Source organism: Orcinus orca, chromosome 16, assembly GCF_937001465.1.
Source record: "Orcinus orca chromosome 16, mOrcOrc1.1, whole genome shotgun sequence".
In the NCBI taxonomy this organism is placed as follows: domain Eukaryota; kingdom Metazoa; phylum Chordata; class Mammalia; order Artiodactyla; family Delphinidae; genus Orcinus; species Orcinus orca.
This window is the reverse complement of record NC_064574.1, coordinates 80,363,737-80,378,234: the sequence shown is the minus strand read 5'-3', so window position 1 is coordinate 80,378,234 and position 14,498 is coordinate 80,363,737. Positions and strand designations below refer to the sequence as shown.

General features: G+C 53.8%; 1 long non-coding RNA gene across 1 annotated transcript; it reads right to left on the bottom strand.

The window, feature by feature from the left end:
- Positions 1-1,520: 1,520 nt before the first annotated feature.
- Positions 1,521-3,456, bottom strand: LOC125961367 (uncharacterized). Its single transcript, XR_007472007.1, has 3 exons — positions 3,188-3,456; positions 2,286-2,411; positions 1,521-1,731 (listed from the first exon to the last, which is right to left on the bottom strand). It is a non-coding gene; the product is annotated as an uncharacterized LOC125961367 (long non-coding RNA).
- Positions 3,457-14,498: the final 11,042 nt, after the last annotated feature.

The window sequence follows — 14,498 nt, the reverse complement described above, 5'->3', positions numbered from 1 at the left end:
CCCGGACCAGGGCTCGAACCCCTGTCCCCTGCATTGGCAGGCTGATTCTTAACCACTGTGCCACCAGGGAAGTCCCTGGATGGAATTCTTGATGAAACTTACCACCGCAGTCCCCCATCTGCCTGATGGGGCTACGGCAAGTCTGTTGCCATCATCAGGTCACATTGTTCTGCTCGGCCGACCACTGGGTGATGGCCAGTTGTTGGGGTCAGAGAGACCCCCGAGGGGTTTGTGCTCCCAGCCAGGTGCCTCCAGGAGCAATTAGTCTCGGAACTGGAATTTCAGGTGGGCCCCAGGGAGTCAGAGGACTTAGACGCTTGTGAAGGGCACCCCACTTTCCAGAGGGCAACCCGAGGTCTCAGGGGTGACCAAGCCAGGATGGGAACTTGAAAGAGACCAATTGCCTTAGGACAAGGCCACCCCCCTGCAGGGTGACAGCTGTCACCCAGACCACATGAGAGCAAGCTGGGGCAGGTGACTTTACCCCTAACCTCTCACCACTAACTCTTTGTCATCAGCAGGCTGTCCCCTGCCCTCCCAGGCCCACTGCCCTGGGATACTGCCCCCACCGCCCCCGCCAGCCACCACCTTGACCTCCAGTGCTTTCCAAATCCTTCCTTCATTTTCCTTCCTCCAAGCCTTTGCCCCCTCCCCTCCCCCACTGGAGTCACAGTCTATCTCCAACCTCTACTCCGCAGAGCAAGGACCACCTGCTTTTCCCTCACCACCATTGCCCCACCTAGAGGCTTCTACTCACCTGGCCTATGGGAGCATGGAGGGAACCAGCAGTCCTCTGAGTCCAGCCCTGCTAGCTGCTGAGTGTCTTTTGCAGCCTCCCCATCAAGTGGATGTTGCTTGCATACCACCTGTGATGGGGAGCTCACCACTTCCCGAGCAAAGGCAACTCAAATTGGCAAATGCTCATTGATTTTCTACTGTGGCCCTCCACTGGGTGTTCTGGGGGACTAAGAACTCATCCTTGACAATTCCTGGGCTTGGGTCATTGTAGTAACCCAGTCAGACAATGTACGCTGAGTTTCTTCATTCACTCATCAATTATTTATTGGGTGCTGGGCACAGCGCTGAACAAAACAGGTGTGGCTCTGAGAGTGAGGGGACCAGACAAAAAGTGCCAACGCCCACCCGTTCAGAGGGGACATTATGGGCTGGGACCCAATGAACTGGGCCTTGAAGGATGAGGAAGATGCAGTGGGAGAGGTCACTGCTCTGGGAGGAGAGCAGATAAGGTGTGGGTGTCCTGGGGCACCTAAGGAGTTGCTCAGATATGAAGGGTCAAGTGGGAGGGGCCGGGGTCCAGCGGGAGAGGGGAGCAGAGGGGGCAGGGCTGTTCAGAGGTGGCCTCCCGACCATCGAGAGGTGACCTCGAGGCCCCAAGCAGGACCCAGCAAAGAGTTCCCAGACCGGGCTTGGGGCTCCCTCTCCTCTTGGTCTAGGGTCACTCTTGGCACACTGAGCAGAGGAATCCCGTCCTTTCTCCTCCTGCAGCCTTCAAACCCGCAGCTATTTTTATAGCAGGATGCTGTGGCCACAGGCCCCTTGAACGGGGCGCCTCTCCCATGCTTCTGCAGATCGAGCACGCTGGCCAGCCCTCCTGCCGCTGCTGTGAAACAGGCAGGAGGCGTCCTGGGAGACATTCTTCTTCGCTTTAAAGGCTTCCTTGTCTTTTCTAAGTGGCTCCAAATTAGAGGAAGGCTCCAGACAGGGGCGGGCCTGGGGAGGAGGGGACAGCAGGAAGTTTGGGAAAAGACAGACCTCCCCCTAATTATCCTTTAGATCTCGGGTCATCCCATCTGCTAATTAGAAAGTTGATGTATGTGAAAGGCAATTTCCTTTGGGATAAGAAGGAGCAAAGGGTAAATCGGCTCTAAGTCTGGGTTCTGCTTGAAACATTAACTGCAGAGTGGTGGCCTGCGTCTGGCCCCCCGTCACTTGGGAGGGGGCGGATGCCTCCACCATGAGCACAGGGACTACTGTGGCAGCAGCACGTGTTGGATGTTCCGCGACCAATGCCGGATTTACTGGTCTGGATTCTGAGTGGCGAAGGTGGTCCTCAGGAAGCTTGCACCTCCCTGGTGTTAGGGCCCTGCCTCCTTTGGTGGGCCTCCTTGGGAGAGGGAGGGGACCGACCCCTTTGTCCAGTCTCTTATCTCATGACTGGGGATGTGATGAGGAGGTGGGGGATGGTGAAAAGCAGGTGTCAGAAGCCAGACCTCCTGACCCCGGGCTTGACCACCCCCCGGCCCCTCAGGGGAGACCCTTCTCACATGCTCACATCGCCTTCCTCAGAGTTAAGTGGCTACAGAGCTTGACAGGACGGTTTGGCGACCAGGTCACAGCCAGGAGGATCCAGGGGTCCACGGGTAGAAGAGGGGGCTCTCACTGCAGCGTCACTGCAGAGGGTGACAGTGACTTGTCTTCCCAGCCTCAGTAGCCACAAGGCAGGTCAGACCTAGCAACACCTTGTGCTGAGGAGTTGCAGGGATGTATAGTAGCACAGGAGCAACCCAGGGATTGTAGCTCACAGCTCAGCTCAGACATGTGCAGGTATTCTTGGGTTGCATTAATAGAGGTCTAGGTCCTCAGTACAGGGAGGTGACAGCGCTACCTTCTGTTGACCTACACAAACAATAGAAAACTTAGGCTTGAACCTAGGACTGCGCTTTGCAGGGGAGGGCTTTTAGGAGGATAGCCACATGAATTGTGGCTGGAGAGTAACAGCCTTGGTGGGAAGCATAACTGTGGCAGTTTAGCAGCTGGGCCGTGCATGGCCGGTACCCACTCAACTGGGACCACTCTTCAGCTCTCCAGCCTCCATTGTCCTTCCTCCGGGTATTTGCCGTCGGGCTCATAGGTTCTCTCCAAGCTCTGTGCCTTGGGAAGAACTTCCCCTCTGTTACCCCATTTTAATTCTACTTTGGGTTATTAGCTATTGCTACGTAAAGAATCACCCAAATCACAGTGGCGTGTTCACGGTTTCTATGGGTCAGAAATTCAGAAAATGCATAGCAAGGAAGGCTTGTCTCTACTTTGAAATGTCTGGGACTAAGGCCAGGGATGGCCGAACAGCTAGCACTGGAAACATCTGAAGGCTTGACCACGCATGTGTTTGGGGTCTGGGCTGGGAAGGGGAGAGGGGGAACAGCCCCCTGGTTCACAAAGCACAGACCTCATCCCATTGGACAGCTGAGAAAACTGAGGCCTGAGGCAGGGAAGGGCTGGCTCGAGGTGCCACTGGAAGATGTTTACCACATCCTGGAAGAGACACCTGGGAGCCGAGTCAGCGGGGACGTCCAGAAGGGCTTCCCGCTCTTCGAGATGTGGGACATCCTGGTGGCAGACGGTGGCACAGGCAATGCTTGGACCTGGGGCCCCCCCAGGGGCCTGGAGGCTGCCAAGCAGGCCCATTTGCTGTACTAATGTGTGCCTTCTGCTGCTCGGGGCCTCCTCACAGCCTCTCCTGTGAGCCGGGCCAGAGGCAACAGGACAAACTATAATGATGTCAAACCACGCCCTGCTGCCCTGGCTTAGCAAATAGCCCGGTTGCCCAGCATCCAGCAGCTTCCACCCCCGCCTGGCTCAGGGTGGGGTGAATCAGAAGCCAGGACGGGGGTGGGCCACTTTTTTTTTTTTTGCGGTACGCGGGCCTCTCACTGTTGTGGCCTCTCCTGCTGCGGAGCACAGGCTCCGGACGCGCAGGCTTAGCGGCCATGGCTCACGGGCACAGCCGCTCCGCGGCATGTGGGATCCCCCCAGACCGGGGCATGAACCCATGTCCCCTGCATCGGCAGGCGGACTCTCAACCCCTGTGCCACCAGGGAAGGGGTGGGCCGCTTTTTAATGCCCCCTCCCACCCCTACCCCCCAGGAAAAGAGCCTGCAGCTGGAGCCTCCTTCCCCTGTGAAGGAGATCATGGAACCGGGCCCCCTCCCGCTCCACAGGCTGGAGCACCCACAGTGGAGGGACAGTGGAGAGCAGAGCCCTCCCTAGAAGGCATCCCTCCCCAGTGCCCGGGCCTGTGGGCTGATCTGTACGGGGAACAGCAGTACAGCTGCAATCTTCTCCCCAGGGTCTGGGGGCTGTGGATAGACTAGAGCTTGAATTTGGGATTAGACCTGGGTTCGGGTCCTGCTGGGCCTGACTTCTCTGTGACCCTAGTGCACATCACTTAATTGCCTCAGGGTCTCTGTTTCTTTACCTGTAACCCGAAATTGTTTGTATTTAAAAAAAAATTTTTATTGAAGTATAGTTGGTTTACAATGTTGTGTTAATTTCTGCTGTGCAGCAAAGTGACTCAGTTATACGTATATATATATATTCTTTTTCATATTCTTTTCCATTGTGGTTTATCACAGGATATTGACTATAGCTCCCTGGGCTGTACAGTAGGACCTTGTTGTTTCTCCATCCTATATATAATAGTTTGCCTCTGCTAACGAAATTGGTTGTATTTACTCAGCAAGTTTGTTATGAGGGTTAAAGCGTCGTGCCTGGAACATGTTCGGTGATTATCAATCGGGGCTACAAACCCTGTCTGGTCATTGGCAGAAGACATGGCTGTCAGTGACAAGATCCCCCAACTGCAAGGTCACGTGGCCCGATCGTCCTCAGGCCCAGCGTATAAGCCGGCTGTTACGTCACTGCACTTCCAGATGCTAACTCGCAGGGGAATGCTGGCTGTGTCTGTGTCACGCAAATACAGGCCTGCACCCCAGCCCGAAGCAGAGGACCCGAAACACAGTGGGCACTTATCATCAACAGCTGTGGACTGTGCTTCGCATTGATTCCTTCTGCAGACGCTGGCTCGACCACAGGCCGGGCTTGTATCCTCCACTGTTCAAGACTCAGATTAGCTTCAAACTCGTCCCAGTTGTGTAATAACCGTTCGTTGAGACCTTCTGGAAAGATCAAGGAAGCGTCAGCATCTTAGGTGGAACGGAGCACAGATGTATTGGGAGGATGGTAGGTTGGGAAATGTGGAGGGCGTGAGTGTGTGCGTGTGTGTGTGTGTGTGTGTGTGTGTGTGTGTAGATAAATGCTCGCCTCCTACAGTAGGAAGTCCTCAGATAAACTTGACACTGAAAAGCCAACTGGTAGCAACACAAGCTTGTTATTTAGTGCTACGGAGGGAACTCTGAAAGAATCAGCTAGAAATGAGAGCAGTGGCCTCTGCGGCAGGGGAGAAATGGGGCAGGAGGAGGGGTAGGCCTGTGTAACTGTGTAACTACACAACTCTTATTACAACCTCTAATTGAGGGACCTGCTTACATTTGACAAATTGAAATTAAAAAGAAGAAATATGTACTGTTGAGTCGACCTCTGTCTCCCTAGTCTTGGGGGCCCTGAGGGGAATGGGGTGGGGAGCAGTGCTGCCTTGGGCCTGGTATAGCCCACGCAGGGCTGGGCACATCGTGGTCCTCAGGGAAGCCACCCGAGGTCACACTCTCACTGTCACCAGACCCTGGGGCCCAGTGGTGCAGCAGACGCCCGGTGTTGACTTTGGGGTGCTCACACTGTGGGGAGCCTGCAAGGCGCCCCAGTGGCCCAGGGGCACTTTTGAAGTCCCAGTACCTTCTAAGGATTCCGTTTAACAAGCTGGGTGCTGCAGGCACCTGGATGAAAGATGCTGTATGAAGACATGAGATAATTACCAATTAAAGCCATTTTCTTAGAAACAGGAAGGTCCCATTTGCCAAGAGTAAACAGTGGGGGCATGCCCAGCCTGGGAAAGTCGTTCCAGGGGGCCTCAGAAGCCGGTGTGAGTCAGAGCTCCCTCCCCCGAACCCCGAGGGTGAGAAGTCAGCAGAGATACAGCGGCAGGGCCCCCCCAACCCCAGGGTGGCAGGAGGGGCCCCACCCCACGGCTCTCCACCCTGCCTGGCAGGAATGGAGGAACTGCTAGAACGGCCCAGATGGAGGGGCCCCCTGCCCTGAACGCAGGGACATCCCCACATCCTCTGCAGGATGTAACCTCGATGAAGGGACAAACGAGGGGAAGCGAGCCTGGGGCTCCCTTTTCACTAATCTCACAAACCCCTGTTGAGGACCTCCTGCGTGATGCTGGGTGCCTGCAGTGAAGCGGTGGAGTGCCCTCCTCGGCCGTAACTCTTAGCAGCCAAGCCTCATTGGTGCTTACGACGGACCAGACAACTCTGTCGAGTGCTTTAAGGGCTGCCTCTTTTTACCTTCACCCTGACCCTAGAAAGTGGTCTGTTAGGATCCCCATTTACAGAGGAGGCTAAGTGACTTCCTGAGGTCACCCAGCTAGTAAGTAAGAAGCTCCAGGCTCTGAGCAAGTAACCACTGCACTACCCATCCCCCGATCTCCTCGGCATCTGCCCTGCCTGCAGCTGCGAGGTTGGTAATCCGGCTGGCGTCCATCCCTCGATGGGCAGCTTCACCTTGCAGACTCCCAGCCTCCAGGAGGACTCGAACCCCTCTCTAGCCCATGCCTCTTTCCTGGAAGCCCCTCAAAGCCAGATCAGGGAGTCAGGCACTCCCTGCACACACCCATGCTGACTGCATCCCCATCACTGAGAACCATCCATTCAAACTTCCAAGCCAGGGAGCTGGGACCAGTTCCAACTCCTCCTGTTCCCTGCTCTCCAAGTTTCATCAGCTCGCAGAGAGGAGAGGCCGCATGTCTCTGATGGGCCAAGTGGGACCTGGGGCCAGGACCCAGCAGCCCAGAGCAGATCCACAAAGAGACTCAGCTCCTTTTACCACGTGTCCTAGTTACCTGGTTACTGCTGGCCGATGGCTAATTCCTGCTCCCCTGCCCAGTGGGAAGATTCCTTGTAAACTATAAAGTCCCTAATAATGGAAGCAAGTCTTACAATACTCAGGTCAAATGTACAGGCATAGCTCAGTTTCCCAAAATCACATGGTTCTTGGAGATGGTCGTATTCAGCATTTCACAAAGCCACCTATTGTGTGCTGGCATCTACTACGTGCTGAGCGGACCTCAGATCTTAGCTACCCCAGGGTATCTCCGATAACCCGTCCTTACAAACGAGGGCCTTGATCCTCGAGGAGTGTAAGTTCTGCTGGAGGTGAGGGACAGCTACACCAGAGATCAGTTCTTTCCCGGATGCCTCCTGAATTAGTTTTCTGTTGCTACATAAAAACACAACCAGAGATTTAGTGACCTCAGACAACACACACATTTGTTATCTGACAGTTTCCTTGGGACAGGAGTCTGGGCACAGCTGGCTGAGTCACCTGTTCAGCACCTTACAGTCAAGCTGTCAGCCGGGCTGTGTTCTCATCTGGAGGCTTGACTGGGGAAGACTCCGCTCCCACACTTATTCTGGCTTTTTCAGAATTCCTTCCATTTCTTGGTGTCTGTATGGCTGAGGACTCTTTGCTGGCAGTCCACTGCAGGTGGCCTCAGGTCCTAGAGGGTCTGTGCCATTCCCTGCCGCATGGCCTTCTCCAACATAACTACTTCGGGAAGCCAGTAATGAAAGTCTCTCTCCAGTCTGCTCAAACGGAGTCTTATATAATGTAACATAATCATGGGAGTGACATCTCATCACTTCTGCCACATTTTTTTTGGTTAAAAGCAAGTTACAGGTCCACACACACTCAAGTGGAAGGGATTGTACATTGGGGGTCATATGAGGGTCTGCTCCTATGTGCCCCCAGGAAGGATGAGGGGCACTCCTGACCCCAGTGGGGCTGTCACTGGTCAGGCATCCAGGCATCGCTGGCAGCCGGGAGGGGATGCACACACATGCACGTGCGCATGTGCACACGCCAAGCATCCTCCTGCTGGGAGTTTCCCATCAAAGACCCCATAACAAGCTCTCACGTTCTTAGATCCTCATCTCAGGAAATCCTCACCTGGTCCCCTGAGCAGGAACCAGGGCAGGGCTTACTGTCCCTTCATGAGCACAAGAAACCGAGGCTCCCAGTTAGTCCGTGACCAGGCTGTCCCCTGGCCTCCCGCCCAGCGTGTAGCCCTCACCCCCGTGCCTAGGCTGTGTCACCTCTTCTGTCCTGCAGCGTCAGCGCAGCCTCAAGCTACAGCCCCTCTCTAAGCCCTGAAGGAGTCGACGCGCCGCTTCCCGGCAAGAGTGTTTCTGCAGCCTTGTTTACAGTTGTTGAACTATTTTCATCAAATTAATTAAATACATGCTAAATCCTCTCCAATTTGTTGTGCGATAAATTAAAGATGCTAAGATTGTGAAATGCATAACAAAACCTGTTTATTCTGATAAAAGCCCGCATGACAGCCCTGAGACAAGCGTCTGATGGTCCAGGATCTGCTTCCACCGCCGGCTTCATCAGAGCGGGGCTTCTGGCCAACAAGCCCCTCGGCGGCTGGGGTCCCGGTGAGCCCACATGGCCACCCAAAATGGGGACTTGAGGCTCAGAGGGAGGCGACGGGCCCCACATCACCAGAGAAGACGCTGCACGGAGGCCAGGACTGCAGAATGCATCGTCCTTCCCCAGAACCTCCTGCTGGCTTCCTGCTGCACCGGGTCAGCAGCTTGTAGCAATGATAACAGCTAATACGGGCCTGGTGTCATAGTATATAAACTCAAGTAATCCTCATGCAACTCTCAGAGGGCAGTGCTGCTATTACCCCATTGTACAGAGGAGTAAGTAAAGGCATCGCAAGTAACCAGCGGAGCGCACACAGCCTAGGACATGGAGAAGCCGGGATGGGGCCAGCAGTCCAACTACAGAGTCTGTGCCACTCACTCTATGTACACAGGATCCTCCTCCAGCTCTGGCCACCCATCCCCAGGCCAGGCTATAGTCCCAGAATCCCTCTGGGTCCAGGACACACACCACTACCACCACCACTCCATCCCACAGCTAGTGTCTGTCTCACTCCGTTCTTTCTCTGTGCAAAGTGTGCCCCGTTGGCCACATGAGCATGACGGGTCACCTGTGAGAATCCCCTTCACCCACACAGGGGCATTCTGCAGCTCCTGAGAAAAAGAGGGCAAGGGCATTCCAGCCATCCAATCTGGGGCACAGAGAGCCTTGCAACCATCAGCCTGTGGCCCAAACCCTCCCTCCCAGACCAAGCGGATGTATGGATTCAAAGCGACTCCACAGCCACTACCCCTGTGGGTCACTTGGCCAAACCCAGAGCTGTACTTTGTTATTCCCATTTTGTGGATGAGGAAACTGAGGCCCAGGGAAGAAAAGGGACTTTCCCGACTCCCATAGAGAGATTGTGGGATAACTAAGTTTAGACCCAGAAAAGGCTGAGCTGCAGGTACCCAAAGCCCAGCTCCTGACTTCAGTGCAGCCTGGTCATCACTGTCTCTCAGCCTCCCTCGGCCTAACCAGGTGTTCTGGGCACCTTGGGACCCAGAGCATACTTAACAGAGGTCCCGATGCAGGCCTGACTCCACTCCAATCCTAGCTTCCACTCCCACGAGTGGGCATCTGCAGTACCCCACTTGCTGGGCCCTTAAGAACCTCAGAGCAACTGGGGATTGTTACACCTTGTAAACTCTGAATCCCAAAAGCGATGGTAATTGTTAGCAGTACTGCTGCTGCTGAGGAGGAAGAAGAAGAGGACAAATTGGGTGACTTCCAAGCTGATCCCTCCTTCCAAGGCAGGTACCCCTTATTCCTATATGTCCACTCCGGTGAGCCCACACTGCCCAGGGCCAGTCTTCCCAGGAGGGGAGGCAGGACACACACCCTCAGTGGTCTCTCCCAGAACTCTCTTGCCCCTTTGGTGTCCCCAAGTGGTGTGGCCCTGGCTTCCTCGCAAGTTCTTTGATGACAGTTTGACCACGTGGCTCCCGCCCCGTGATGTCCCCTTGCTCCTCAGCGCATCGGCTCCCATCACCCTGGCACGTGGGAGGTCTGCTGACTGGTCACTCATAGGTGGAGAGAGACAGAGAGCAAAAGGCCACTGTCGTCCAGTGGGACAGGGCGAGGACACTGGAAGCCCAAGGAACCGCAGGAGAACCGGAGGGAGTGATCCGTTCTAATGGGGGCCAGCGGGGAGGGTGTGGTCCAGGGAACAAGTGAGTGGAGGTGAACACAGAGGCTGAAGTTCTGAAGGATGAATAGGAGTTTTCCAGACAGACACGGGAGCGGTGAGCAAAGTGGGGAGTGGGATTCAGACAGCCTGTCTGCAGGACACTACCTTTCCCTCTCGTTTCCCCCAGGACAATCATTAGCGACACTGATTCAGCAGGGGTGGAGGGGGCGATTTGGAGTGGCTGACACAGGGCACAGGATGAGATGGTGGGGACTTGCCTGTGAAGGTGCTGAGTGTGGACCTGACAGGGTCCCTGAACCCCAGGTAAAAGTCTTGGTGCTCGTGCGTGTCTGGGAGCTGCAGAGAGATTTGGGGCAGAGGGAAATACGAGCCACAGACACAGAGCTGGACCAGAGCTAGAAAACCAGAAAAGACTGATAAAATAGTGCAAAAATAGCGCAGGCAAGAAGGGACAGAGGCCTGGACGGAGGAGCACATGGGGGGAGTGTGTCAGTTAGAGGCACAATAAGGGCGTACAGCCAACAGGACATGGGGAGCAATTAACTATGACCTGAGGACGAAGGGGGCATCCAGGCTGCTCTCACTTACTCTGATGTGGGTAAGGGGTGGGCATCATTCGGGCTCAGTGAGGGAAGCGGAACCCCGGTGAGGGTTATAGTATAGGAATTAGCACCCACACCGCTGGGGAGGGTCTGGGAAGGAAAGGTCCAAAGTAAGGAGCTTTATGGTACCCGGGAATGTCATCAGCCAGCCCTCTTTAAGCAGGGGTGCAGGTGGAGCTTGCAGAAAAATCTGGAAGCCAAGTGGGTCTGGCTGCTGGAGTGGGAAGGCAGAGCCAGGGTAGACGTTGATGGAAGTGGCTTCACAGCTTCTGCTCTGTGAGATCATAGCCAAGCATCTGGTGGAAGGCCCAGGTCACTGTGAGCCAGCAGGGCCAGCAGTCCTCAAAAGGAGGACAGAGGAAAGGGCAAGGACAAACCAGAACCTGCTGGCATCTCTGTGTCTGTCTCTCCCACCTCTAGCCTTGATGGACTCAGAGCACAAATTTCTCTTCAGGCCAACTAGAGGGGAGAGGATTCTAGGGAACAAGGTTCCAGCCAACTTGATTGGCATGAGCCACCACAGGGGAATGACACGGCCATTTGCTGAGACCCGGCACCCAGGAGGGGGCAGGTGCAGAGCCACCTGGTACAGTTGTGCATGTCGTTCACTGCTCAAGGGCACTTGGCTAAGGGATCCACAAAGGCTGAACACCTGATCCTGGCATGAAGCTGTATCTACTTGGATTCAGGGGTATCTTTTTCTAATTTATATAAGATATTCTTTGAGCGTGGGCAGGGTGCAGGGAAAGAGGATGTGTTCCAGGTGGGATGGGGGGGTATCTGGGTATCTGTGGGGGATGGGCTTCCCCATCTGTGGCCAACACCAAGGAAGGGATCATTTCCCTTTAAGGGCCAGGCAAACAGGTTTCTTGTTAATGGTTGGACTAATCAATAACAGGTGTGGGGCATAAGGTGCTGGTCCTAAAATCCCCAGAGGGCAGAGCTAGGCCCAAGGAAGAAGCGCAAAAGTGGGCAGAAGCCAGCTTACTCTGAGGGAGAATTCTGCCCTAGGCAAAGTTATTTCAGATACAACAAGCTGACTTTACAGGTGATGAGCCCCCTGTCACTGGAGATATGCAAGCAGGGCCCGACGGATGCTTAGAGGGTTTGCTGCAGGGGATGTTATGAAGCATCAGTGGCCATTCAGCTACCTGCCCCTCCTGGGCTGTGAGTCAAACAGGAGAGAGATCTCTGATGATGGTTGGGTGGGGCTCCCCCCAAGCCCACCCCCATGCTTTCTCTCTGCTCACTTCTTTTTGGAACCGCCTTGGGTGTTTAGAAGATTAATTTCATGTTTGTGCAAAGCAGGGGATTAGGAGGGGAGGAGACTGAAGTTCTCTGTAGGTTGTTAAGAAAACATCATCTAAAAAAAGACTGGCAAAATCATTGTGGATACAGGTTACAGTTGAATGACCTGTTTACCACCAACAACCCAGGGCTTTTAGTTGTAGGTAATTTGCTCTCGTGCTCTGCAGTCTCAGAACCTAAACCCCTGGGCTCTGGGATGTTAAAAGACAGAGCATGGCGGGGTGACCTCTATCCCTTAGGGCAGGGAGAGTGGGGCATCTTACCACCACCCCTGTCCTGCCGGGGTCCGGGCTACAGACCTCAGGCAGAATTCTGCCGTGGGGACCACTGGCTCCTCTGTCCACTGCTGCTTCCTGCATCACTTCTCAGTGCTCCTGGGGAATCAGGGGAGAGAATGAGGCTCAGAGAGGGTACAGGCTCACCCCAGCACACACAGCAAGTTGCTGACTCCTGGTCCAGAGCTCCTTCTCTAAGCTACCACTTGCTCTTTGAGATCAAGATGGTGGGAGCCGCCGGACCATAGCAGGCCTTTGCGGGAGGGCCTCGGGAGACAGAGCCCACACCATCCAGCACCCTATCCTTTTTTTTTGAACAGCTTTGTTGAGATATAATTCACATACCGTACAATACACCCATTTACAGCATACACTTCAAGGGCTTTCAGCACATTCACATTGTTGTGCAGCCATCACTACAACTGCTTTTAGACCATATCTATCACCCCAAACGGAAACCCTGTACCTTTCAGCAGTTACCCTCCAACCCCTGCCAGTGGCTGCCAGAGCCTCCCCCCAGCCCCTGGCAACCACTAATCTATTTTCTGTCCCTATGGAGTTGCCAACTCTGGCCATTTCACACAAATGAAATCTTATAGGAACTTGGTCTTCGACTGAGTTCTTTCACTTAGCATAACGTTTTTGAGACTCATCCGCGTTGTAGCATCCATCAGTACTTCGTTCCTTTTTATGGCTGAATCATAGCCCGTTGTATGGATACACCATATTTTGTTTATCCATTCACCCACTGATGGACATTTGGGTTGTTTCTACTTTGGGGCTATTATGAATAGCCCTGTTATGAACGTGTGTATATAAGGTTTCTTTTGTTAATTAATTAATTAATTGATTGATTGATTTTTGGCTGCATTGGGTCTTCGTCACTGCGCGCGGGCTTTTCTCTAGTTGCGGTGAGCAGGGGCTGCTCTTCATTTTGGTGCGCGGGCTCCTCGATGCGGTGGCTTCTCTTGTTGCAGAGCATGGGTTCTAGGCACGTGGGCTTCAGTAGTTGTGGCACGAGGGCTCAGTAGTTGTGGCTCGTGGGCTGTAAAGCGCAGGCTCAGTAGTTGTGGCGCACGGGCTTAGCTGCTCCGCGGCATGTGGGATCTTCCCAGACCAGGTCTCGAACCTGTGTTCCCTGCATTGGCAGGTGGATTCTTAACCACTGCGCCACCAGGGAAGCCCGTGTGTATAAGTTTTTGTGTGGTCGTATAGTTCTCCTCAGAGAACTGGAATTCTGGAGATAAATAATAATTATAAATGGGGAGTAACTATGCTGGAAGAAGTGGGGCTGGAGCGAGGATAAATAAGTTAAATCTTCAGGTCTTGGAGGAAGAAGTCGTCAGATATTTATAATTGATGAATCAAGAAATACCAACATAGTAGACATATGTCATCCTTGTCAGCTCCTCTGAGTCTGGGCCCCTCTCCATTGTTTGGGGAATCTTCCTCCCGTCCAAAAAAAAAAGGGAAAATGCCAAACACTCTTTCCCAGCCTCCCCCGCAGCCAGAGTCAAGTTCATGCCCCTACTTAGCCAATCAAACGCACCCACTCAGACTCTGATACTAAAGCCATGAGGTGGAGAAGCAGACGTCACACAGGTTCCATTCTGGTGAGGTTGGAGGCTGCTCGGGGAGACAACACGCAGATTCTAGAAGTGGCAGGGACCACAGAGCAGTGTCCAGCATTGAGGGCTCTGGAACAAGAGGCTGCACCACACCGATGCTGGAACGCGAACTGGGGTGTCATTCCTATGTGAACCTCTACCCGCTAGCTCTCCAGCCTCCCACTGATGTTGTAAATCTCTCGATATATATACTTCTAATAAATGCCTTTTCTACGTCAATTTCCCGGAGTTGGTTTCTATTGCCTACCACTCACATTGCTGACAAAACAAGCAATACCGGCTTGTTCTTAGAGATAAGAAGGTAATCTCCAGGGAGACGTGAAAAAAAAAATGCAGTTGTTCTTCGGTACCCTCAAGGGATTGGCTCCAGGACCTGCCACAGACACCGAGATCCGAGGATGCTTAAGTCCCACGGTTGACCCTCCGAATCCACGGATGATTCAACAAACCGCGGATTGTTGCTGTTGGGCGAATCTGCGGATGTGGAATCCAAGGATATGGAGGGCAGACTGTATACATATTTATTGGGAAAAAAATCAGTATAAGTGGACCTGAGCAGTGCAAACCCATGTTGTTCAAGAGCTAACTGTAATTATAAGTGGTTGTCGCCAAAGAGGGGGACGTGGGAAGGGAGGGGCAGGGCTCCAGTGCTTTTCATTATATAAGCCCCTCTGTATGATCTCTTTTT